Source organism: Pipistrellus hanaki (genome assembly GCF_964339955.1).
Source record: "Pipistrellus hanaki genome assembly, chromosome: 1".
NCBI lineage: Eukaryota > Metazoa > Chordata > Mammalia > Chiroptera > Vespertilionidae > Pipistrellus > Pipistrellus hanaki.
The window spans coordinates 92,835,347-92,846,851 of NC_140503.1; the positions used below are offsets into that span (position 1 = coordinate 92,835,347).

General features: G+C 43.3%; 1 pseudogene across 1 annotated transcript; it reads right to left on the reverse strand.

Moving 5' to 3' along the window:
- Window positions 1–1,181: 1,181 nt before the first annotated feature.
- Window positions 1,182–2,470, reverse strand: LOC311620674 (nuclear prelamin A recognition factor-like; annotated as a pseudogene). Its single transcript has 2 exons — window positions 2,289–2,470; window positions 1,182–2,198 (listed from the first exon to the last, which is right to left on the reverse strand). The product of its transcript is annotated as a nuclear prelamin A recognition factor-like (transcript).
- Window positions 2,471–11,505: the final 9,035 nt, after the last annotated feature.

Here is an 11,505-nt window from a genome sequence, read left to right on the forward strand (position 1 = left end):
AATTGGTGCACTAGAGGGGGGGGGATCCCCCCTCGCAGAATAGGACCCCTCAGGGGATGTCCGACAGTTGGAAATCCCTCTTGCAGTCCGGGACCCCTCGCTCCTTACCACCTGCTTACTCGCTGCTCCTTACCACTCAGCTCGCTGCTCCTTAGCGCTGCCATGGAGGCAGGAGAGGCTCCCACTGCTGCCACTGCACTCTCTAGCCATGAGCCCTATCTACTGTGTAGTTGTCTGTGGGCCAACTGCTCTCTTCCTTCTCATTTAAGGAGAGCAGCATGTGAGGGCAGAGTGTACTGTCAGGGGATGCAGAGGGCTGCCCAGAGCTGAGGGGAGTGGCCAGGCCCATAGGGTGAGAGATGGACACAGAGGACGCTATCTCACCCAACTGTGGGGTGGGCTGGCTGGCCTTCATCTGCCTGACCCCACCCAGGGAGGGACCAAGCAGGGTGTCCGCCTCTCCATTCTCCATCCTTCCATCTGTGCCTCCTGTCACCCTTGCCAGGCCTCCCCCAAAGTGAGTTCAGTTTAGTCCCTGAATGTAAAAGGACACAGCAGTGGGGGTGGGAGGAATCCACTCCAGTGCCCCCTGATTCCCAGCAAAAGGATCTGATCTCAGGACAGTGGCCACAGCTGCACAACATAGATCTGTTTTAAGAAAAGTTGGGAATGCAGACTTTCGTATGAGTTCCTATTCCAAAAGGTGGCAGTTTATTCACATTGTGGGAAAGAGACCTTCAAGAGTAACATAAGTGGGTAAAGTCAGGGCCAAACCAGGCCATTTCCTCCTCCAATCTCTCTGAGGTGTGTGGACTGAATCAACAGGACACTTCGTTTTTTGTTTGTTTGTTTGTTTGTTTTTAGCTTAAAGGACAGTAGTTTGTCTCCATTCTTGTTCTTTGGGATTTTTTCATTGTTGGATAAAACGATACGTACATTGGGGCAATTCTCTCAAGATACAGTATACCAGTTGCACCCATGTGATAATGACAGTGCCCCTCAGAGGGAGGGAGCTGACAGTTGGGGAGCAGAGAATTCTGAAAACCAAAGTGATGACAGAGATGCTAAGCCTTTCTTTCACGTGTCTGATACCATTCTTCAGGCGGCCTGTAGCCAGGCGTCTGCTGGACCTTTATCACTTGATGTCTTGGCAGGCTGGACATTTATCACTTAATGTCTTGCTAGGTAGTGTGCAGGGCCACCTGGGCCCTGGGGGAGCATCCCCAAAACCCCTCCTGGTACAGCTCCTGCACATGGGTGCTGGTCTCTGGGGCCACACTGGGATGGCAGCATAGGTGCCTTCCATCTGCCACAGCAGTGCCTTGTCTGCACCCCCGTCCTCCACCTGGGCCTGGCCCCTTCTCCTTAAGCATCCCCATTGCAGGCCAAGACCTCCATGAAGTGTAGGGGAACTTGCCCCTCTACAGCTTCAAGACCACTTCTGGATGTTCCGAAAGCCATAAACAGCCACAGCCGTTAGCAGAATCTCTCTGTCCCTTTCAAGAGTGACCTCCTGGAAGTCATTGTTCCTCAGGGTGTGGTAGGTGAGCATCCCCATGTCCTCACTGAACAGCTCCTTGGCCATGTGCCTGAAGATGTGTGCCAGGTACCCATCGGAACTGGCATCCTTGTGGAGCCTCATCTCCTTTTCCTTCATGTCTCCAAACAGAGTGTCCATGGCAGCATTATTTGAGGTGAGGTCACTTTGCTCCATTATCTAGACAATTTTACCTGAGGTTAACATGCAGTCAGCATGTGGGAACATCTTTTCAAAGGGTCTTCTTGTCATAACATGGGCCACAATGATGTGGAAAATCTTGTCTGGGACAAGTTCTGCTGTCTGGCAAAGTAATCCTTCACCACAGAGCCCATGATCTCTGGCGAGACTTGGCTGAGTAGAGGTGGAGGTGATGGAGTGACCCAGCATGTGTTCTGCATAACAGACCCAGCCATGGCAGGCAGAGGTCAGTACGGGTAGCTGGGGCTCTTCCTCATGGTGCTGGCAGTACCGACACACAAACTCCTTCCGACTCTCCAGGATGCCGAAGTCTGCAGCTATCTTCATGTCAAAGACAGTGTGCCCCAAGGCCTTTGAAGAAGCCACAGAGCCTTCTAGATACATTATTGATACTGAGGCTGAATTTAGCAGCAAAATAGGACAGAGACTGAGGACACACAGTCACTGCCAGCACCTTGTGCTGTGAGGTATCACATTTTTAATTAAGGTTGAGTACACAGAAGTCCTTGGTATTCTGTTGAGAAACTTGGACTCCTTCCTCTGCATTCACACAACTGTCACACGCTAGGGCTAGGCAGTCACTCAGAAATATATTGGCATCGGCTAACTTATGGAATTCTTCCTTTTCTCCATTTTCTTGAGCTGGACTCCGGACATTGACTGCAGCATTCTCTTGGTCATCGTTTTTGTTTTTTTACTACATTCCTTCTGTGTGTAGTGCTCACACTTCATCTGGAGCGGGGCAGGCAGGGGCAGGTGGGGGCCTGCTCAAATGACCTGGAGGAAGCACAGGGAGAACAGTCACTGCTGACCATCTCTGGCACTGCTGGTGGTATCCTTTCTTCCTTGTGGAGCATCTATGAAGGGGAAGTGGTCCCAGTTACTAAGCCTGAGTACCAGGAGGCCAATAGCACTGTTGGGATCGTGCCGGTGGTGCTGGTCCATTGGTGCCTGACCAGTCCTCTAGAGATTGAATCTTCAGGACTATTAAAAGAGACAGTCCCCAGTGCTGCCCGCCTCTGCCACTGATTGATTGGAGTCTGAGGGGAGGAGGAAACACCAAGAGGCTGCCTTCCAGCTGCTTGCCAGTCCTACCATACCACTCACTCTGGTTCCCTTTAGCCATCCCTTGATCAATGGAAGCCTTTGGGAAAGGGAGGGACCAAGTGGTCTTCCTTCTGCCCACTCACCAGTCACTGCTGCCACAGATTCATTAGAGCTTGAGGGACCCTGGCTTCCCTATTAGTCATCTCCCAATCAATGGAACCTGAGTGCCAGGGAATGGACCAGTCATCCCTTTGGTTGTTTTGGACATTACAGACCCTGGCTCTTCATATATATATATGATACACACACACACACACATATATATATGTATATATGTATATATACATATATACATATATAAACACACACACACACACACACACACACACACACACACACACACACGAGTGGCCCAGTGCACAAAATTCATGCAATGGGGGAAGAGGGGGTATTCCTCAGCCCAGCGGGCACTCTCTCCAATCAGACATACCTCTTGTAATCTGAGAACACTGGCTCCTAACTGCTCACCTACCTGCATGCCTGATCACCCCTAACCCCTAACTGCCCTGCATTGCTGGCCTGATCTCCCCACAACTTTTCTTCCTTGCTGTCCTGATCTCTCCCCCAGCTGCCCTCCCCTTGTCAGCCTGATTGCCCCTAACAGCCTCTTCTTTGGCCCTGCCACCATGGCTTTGTCTGGAAGAAAGTTGGATGTTGGAAGATGGCCAGTTGACACAGTCTAATTAGCATATTACCCTTTTAGTAGTATAGATTATATAAGCTAGGATTGCTTAAATTGGGGGGAAATCCTTTTTCATCAGGAGAAGATGCTATTGGTAAACAAAAGTATATAATTCCTATATCTGGACTGATAGCCAGCCATATGCACTATACTGTCAAACCATTCATTAAAAAAATGAATTTTTTTTTTTTACACCTTACACCAAACAGCTGTTGCCCTTAAAAGCCCTCACCTTAGGTCCCGCCTTTGCAGTTCACCCATATTAAGTTCTGATTCGTTGATTTCTAAGCCAGTCAGCATCTCCAGGCATATCAATGGGCCTGAGCAGAGAGGTGGGGCTGATCAGCAGCCCCAGTGGAAGCCAGAAAGAAAGAGAGGCGAGGCTGCTTGCCAGGCCCTGAGAGAGAGAGAGGCAAGGGCTGTTCAACAGCTGCCAGAAAGACTATAGATCAGCCCTGTTTCTCTCTTCAGGCCTCTCTTCATGCCTGATCCACAGCCCCCTTGGTAGTTAGTGCTGGGTCGCTGCACCCACAGCAATGGCCAGTCAGTGCTGGGTCACCACGGCAACCCAGCACTGACTTCCAGTTGGTTGAGCTTTTGGTCGTTTTGAATGTTATGGACCCTGGGTTTTTATATATTAGGATTCTTATGGGAGCTCACTTGTAGATAAGTAACTGTCTTTCTCTAGTTGCTATTAATTATGGTGTGTTTTGGTGTGGGCCTTTTGGTTTTTCTTTGTTTGGGACTTTCTACACTCCTGGACTTATGTGTTTTTTCCTTTACCAGGGAAAATTTCAATCATAAATTCTTTAATGGGTTCTCAATCCCTTGCTGTCTTTCTTCTCCTCTGGTACCTCTATCATATGCACATTTTTTATGCTTCACATTGTCCCAGAGGTCACTGACACTATCCTCAATTTTAAAAATTATTTTCTTTTTTTTTTGCTGCTCTGATTAGGTGTTTTATGCTACCTTGTCTTCCAAATCACTAATTCAATCTTCTGCTTTACCTAACAGGTGCTGTTGATGTTTTTCTAAATTCTTCATTTTAGTTATTATATTATTTATTTCTGACAGTTTTTATGTCTTTTTTAATGTTTACTATTTTTTATTATGTTTTTACTTGAGTTCATTTGTTCTTTTCCTAAGTTTCTAAAACATTCTTATAACCATTGTTTTGATCTCTGTATCTGGTTGCTTGCTTGCCTCTATGTAATTTAAGAATTTTCTGGGGATCTGTAATTTTTTTCATTTGGAGCATGTTCTTCATCTCCCCATTTTGGTTGCTTCTTGGTATTTGTTTCTGTATTTTAAATAGATCTTCTATATTTTCTAGTCTTGTTATGGTGAACTCATGTAATAGATGGCAGTGACCCAAACAGAGCCCCTGGTATCTGGGATTTGTTTATCTTGTATAATTGAAACTTTGTAGCCTGGAGTGGACCAAAGCCTTCTGCCTGCTCTGTGGTGGCAGCCATTTCTGTTGGGATTAATTTACCTTCTATAATTGAAACTTCGTAGCCTTAATTGGATTCCTGGGCCTGTCAACTGTACAGAAAGCTTGACTTCCTCCATTACTGGAGAAACTCAACCCTCCCTCCTATTCTCTTGGCCGCAGCCATCTTGGGTTAATTTGCATACTTGCTCCTGATTGGTTGGTGGGCATGGCTGTTGGACATTGCTTGTGGAAGTAGTAGGTTGATGGTTAATTTGCATATTACTCTTTTATTAGATAGGAGACATATATATATATATATGTATATGTATATACCTATATTTTTTTAATTAGAAAAATATACAATATATAATTTATATATATATGGAAGAGGGGGAGAGAGAAAGAGAGAGAATCATTGATCAGTTGCCTCCTACATGCCCCACACAGGGGATCAAGCCCACAATCTGAGAATATGCCCTGACTGGGAATCCAACTGTGACCTCCTGGTTCATTGGTTGATGGGCCAGATGGGGCCATTCCTTCTTGACTTTTTGTCCTTTGTGCCAGTCTCCATATGATTTATTTTGTAAATCATTGGTTATAAGACTTGTGTTCAGTTAATATTCAGTTGGTTAATCAGGTTGATTGTTCTGTAATTTAGTTGTAATTCCATTTGGACCTGAGAGAGATGAGTGTAACTTCCATCTACTTCTTAGCCATTTTGGATCTCTTTTAAAAAATTAATTTAACTTTATTCTCACCTAAAAATGCTACAGAAATTTGAAACTAAAATTAAAAGCATTTTCCTGGCTAGTATGGCTCAGTGGTTGAATCTGTACTGTTTCTAAATAATTGAGCACTTTTACAGTGCTACCAAGATTGCACAAGATTTCCAATTTCTCCACATCCTGTTATTTATTTATTTTAATACAATTTATTGGGGTGATATTGGTTAATAAAATTATATAGGTTTCAAGTATGCAACTCTATAATTCATCATCTGCATATTGCATCGTGTGCTTACCACTCAAAGTCAAGTCTCCTTCAATTACCGTATCTTTGATTTCCCTTTATCCATTATGACCTCTGGTAATCAACATACTATTATATAATGTCTGTGTCTATGAGTTTTTGTTGGTTTGTTTTTCTTGTTTGTTCATTTGTTGCTTTCAGTTTCATCTCACATATGAGTGAAATCATATGGTTCTTAGACTTTTTCTGTCTGATTTCTTTTTGCTTATCATCATATTCTCAAGATCCAAGCCCTCAGCTAATATTATATTCAATGGTGAAAAACTGAAAGCTTTTCCTTTAAGATCAGGAACAAGACAAAGATGAATAAACACCATGTTTATTCAACAGAGAAAGCCTAACCAGATTAATCAGGCAAGACAAAGAAAAAAAGTCATTCAAATTGAAAATGAAGGAGCAAAAGTATCACTTTTTACATATCACATGATTATATAGAAAACCCAGACTCCACCAAAATATTAGAAACAACAACCAAAAACCCCACAGTAAAGTTGCAAGATACAAAATTAATATAAAAATCTGTTACATTTTTATATGCTAAAAGTAAAATTTCAGAAAAAGAAATGAAAAAACATCTTTTGTAATTAAAACAAAAAATAAAATACCTACAGATAAAAATTAATGTAGAATGTGAAGGACCTATACACTGAAAACTACAAAGTGTATTAAAAGAGATTGAAAAAGACACAAAGAAATGGAAAGATATTCTATGTTCATAGATTGGAAGAATCAATATAGTTAAAATATTTACATTATCCAAAGCAAGATACAGATGTAATGCAATTCGCTCATTAAAATCCCAAAGGAATTTTTAAGAGAAATAGAGCAAAAACTCATCAGATTTGTATGGAATAACAAAAGATTCTAAATAGCCAAAACTATCCTGAAAAAAAAAAGAAGAAGAAAGTAGGAGGTATCATACTTTTTTACTTCAAATTATTATTATTGCTATTGTTATTATTAGTTCTCACCCAAGGATATATTTCCATTGATTTTTAAATTTTTATTGTTAAGCATATTATAGATACATTCCTCCATTTTTTCCCCTTTGCCACGACCACCCAGTTCCTGCCCCACCTCAGGCCTTTGCCACTTGATTGTCTTTGTAGCAGTGGCAGGCCCATACATACATGGATGCTGGGTTGCAGCAGTGGGGCTGGAAGCACCTGTCTGTGGCCTTGGGGAGTTGGTTCAGGGCTGTTCCCTGCAGACTCCTTCAAAACAGCATACTGTCCAATCTTAAACATTAAGAAATGCCCAGCTGAGCAGTATGTAGAGACAGCTACCATGCTCCTCTGCCAGGAGCAACAGAACACATGCCAAGATTTCCCACACCAACAGACAGATGCCCAACACACACACCCATGCACACTCTCCCTTGAACACTCTCGCCCTCTAACACTCTCACCCTCACTCCAGTCCTTCCTGTAACCACATTGGTTTCCATTGAATTTTTAAGAAAGAGGAAGGGGGAGAGAGAAACATCCATTGGTTGGCTCCCATATTCACCCCAACTGGGGACTTAACTGAAAAATAGTTATGTGCCATGACAAATCAAATCCATAACCTTTTGGTGTATGGGATAATACTCCAACTGACTGTGCCATGCAATTAGGACTATTTTTTTGGTTTTTATATTAGTCATCTTAATAGGTATGAGGTGATATTTCATTGTATCAATAGTTTTGACCTGCATTTCTCCAATGATTAATGATATTGAGTATATTTTCATATGCTGTTATCCATATGTGTATCATATTTGAAGATATGCATATCTCTTTATATAAAAGGCTAAGTGACCATTGCAATCGAATGGACGACCAAACAGGATACATGGGGCTGGCAGGAGGGTTAATGAGGGGTGACCAAATGACTGAGCAACAAGCTGCATAGGACGACCAGGCCTGCAGGGGGTTCAGTGAGGGGTGATAAGGCTGGCAGAGGGGAACAGTGAGGTATGACCAGGCTGGCGGGGGCAGTTGGGGACGACCAGATTGGCAGAGGGGGCTATAAGGGACAACTCGGCCAGTGGGGGGTGACTAGGCTGGCTGGGAGAGGGGCATTTGGGGGAAACTAAGCCAGTGAGGGGGCAACCAGGCCAATAGGGGGCAGTTGGGGCAGCCAGGCTAGAAGAGGGGGCTGTAAGGGATGACTATGCTGGTGGGGGGGCAGTTAGGGGTGACCAGGATGGCTGGGGAGTGCAGTTGGAGGAAACTAGGCCAGCAGGGGGCCAGTTGGAGGTGACCATGCCAGCAGGAGGGGTTAGTTAGGGGAGATCAGGAAGGCAGGCAGGCAGGTGATCAGTTAGGAATCAGTGGTCCTGGATTGTGAAAGGGCCTAAACCAGCAGTTGGACATCCACCCAAGGATAGGAGGGTGTAGGATGGGCTGAGGCGACCCCCCCTCCCCCGATGCATGAATTTTGTGCACTGGGCCTCTAGTTGATAAATAATTGCAGTTATGGGAGCATCTTTTATTTGTTCCTGAATTTAAGAAGAATGCTTTTGATTTTTTTTGTAAGTTTAATTACTTTAGGTTGCCTTTTTCATTTTTTTCATTCCTTATTTATTAGAACAGAAATAAAATTCTTTTTTAGGGTTAATTTATATACTTCATATGACTTATTTTTAATTAACATAGTGACTTAAATATAGAGCTATACTAGCATCTGGAATAAATTCTCTTTGAACATGGTCACTTTAAAATATATTATTTTACTTAAATTTTTTTGCATTTATATAAATGTAGTAGTCATTACATTTGTGTCTCTTGACCTTCTGGACATATGAAATTGAATTAAAGTGATACTTTAAATATATCTTTATTAATTTCAGAGAGGTAGGAAGAGGGAGAGAGAGAGAGAAACATCATTGATGAGAGAGAATCATTGATTGGCTGCCTCTTGCAAGCTCCCAAGTGGGAATCAAGCCCACAACCCGGGCATGTGCCCTTGACCAGAATCAAACCTGGGACCTTTCAGTTCACAGACCGATGCTCTATCCATTGAGCAAATCCAGCTAGGGCTAAAGTGAATTTTTAAATTGTGGTAAAACAAAACATAAGATATATCCTCTTAATAAATTCTTAAGTGTAGTCCTAGCTGATTTGGCTCAGTGGTTAGAGTGTCAGCCTGCAGACTGGTTCAATTCCAGTCAAGGGCACATATCAGGTTGTGGGCTCAATCCCCAGTAGGAGGTATGCAGAAGGCAGCCGATCAATGATTCTCTCTCATCACTGATATTTGTCTCTCCCTCTCCCCTCCTCTCTGAAATAAATAAAAATATATATTTTAAAAAATTCTTAAGTGTACAAACCAAAATTTTTAACCATAAGCAAAATGTTGTATAGCAGGTCTTTGGAACTTTTTCATATTGTAAAATTGAAACTTTATACCTATTGAATAGGAACTCACTGCTCCCCCCCATTCCCAGTTATGATAATAATCACTATTTTGCTTTCTGCTTTTATGAGCTTAATTACTTTAGATATCTCATATAAGTGGAATCAGGATATTTGTTCTGTTATTGGTTTATTCCACTTTGCACAAAGCCTTTAAAGTTCATTTATATTGTTGTACACAATAGGATTTTCTACTTTAAAAAGACTAAATATTCCTCAGTGTGTGTATATCACATTTTTTTATCCATTAACTGTTTATGGACATTAAGGTTGCTTCTACAGCTTTGCTATTGTGAATAATGAAGCAGTGACATGGGAGTGCAATATGTCTTTGGGTTCTGATCTAAACTCTTACATAAATACTATACGAATCTACCCAATAAAATAGTAATATGCAAATATACCAACAAGCCATGCCCACCATCCACACCCACCAGCCAATCTGAGCAAGTATGCAAATTAACCTCAACCAAGATGGCTGCCACAACAGAGATCAGGAGGGAGGCTTGTGTTTCCCCGGTAATGAGGAAGCCCAGCTTTCCACACACCCTGGCCAGTCCATGCCTCCACTCAAGAATACAAAGTTTCAATTATAGAAGATAAATTCCAAGAAAAATGACAGCAGTCACGGAGCTGGAGAGAGTAGGCTAGGGTTGCCCTGGCAATGGAGGAAGCCAAGCTTTCCACCTGCCCTGGTCAGCCTAGGCCTCTAATCCAGGCTATAAAGTTTCAATTATAAAGATAAATGTATTTCAGATACCAGAGCCTCTGCTTGGGTCTCCATGGGGCATGGCTGGCCTGCAAACAACCACAGGCCCTTCGCCCAGGCTGTCCCATGCCCCAAGGGAACCCCTACCCTGATCCAGGACACCCTTCAGGGCAAACCAGATGTCCCCCACCCATGCACCAGGACTTTATCCTATCTAATAAAAGAGTAATATGCAGATTGACCATCACTCCAACATGCAAGATCAAGGTAGCTTCCCCCAGGAGGTCAAAGATCCAGCCTCCATTTGGACACAAGATGGCCTGCAAGGGAGAGCAGTTGGGAGCAATCAAGCCTTCAGGGGATGGCAGTTATGGATGACCAGGCCAGCAGAGGAGGGAAGTTGGGGGCAAACAGGCTGGCAGGGGAACAGTTAGACATCAGTCAGGCTGGCAGGGCAGTGGTTAGGAGATGATCAGGCTGACAGGCAGAAGTAGTTAGGGGCAATCAGGAAAGCAGGCAGGTGAGCAGTTGGGAGCCAGCAGTCCTGGATTGTGAGAGAGATGTCCGACTGCCCTAAATGGGCAGTGGGACATCCCTCGTGAGGTTGCAGATTGAAGAGGGTGCAGGCTGGGCTGAGGGACCCTCCCATGCATGAATTTCATGCACCAGGCCTCTAGTCATACCATATGATCCAGCAATCCTACTCTTTTTTAATTACCAACTGAGGACACATTTAATTGATTTTAAAAATAGAAAGACATAAATCAGTTGCCTTTCACACATGCACTGCCTGGAGATTGAACCTGCAATCTGGGTATTTGCCCTGACTGAGAACTGAACCTATGGTCTTTCAGTGTACAAGAGAATGCTCCAAACAACTGAGCTATACAGATTAGGGCATGGAAGTTCTAATATTTTGAGGAACCTCAATACTCTTTTCCATAAAGGCTGCACCATTTAACATTCCCATCAACAGTGAACAAGAATTTTATTTTCTCCACGTCTTTCCCAACACTTTATTATCATTATCATTATTATTATTATTAACATTATTTAACTAGGAAAATTCTATTTCAGATATTTACTTTCTGATTAAGAAGTTACTTTAACTTCCATTTTGTGTAGAAACAGCTAACTTATAAAATCAATTATTTTATTTATTAAACTAGAGGCCTGGTGCATGAAATTCATTCATGGGGGGGGGCATGTCCCTCAGCCCAGCCTGCACCCTCTCCAGTCTGGTAGGATCACCCCAGTAGAATCTGGCCTAATTGTGCAGTCGGACATTCGGACTACTGGCTCCCAACTGCTTGCCTGCCTGCCTTCCTGATTGCCCCTAATCACTTCTGCCTGCCAGTCTGATTACCCTCTAACTACTCCCCTGCCAGCTGGATTGATGCC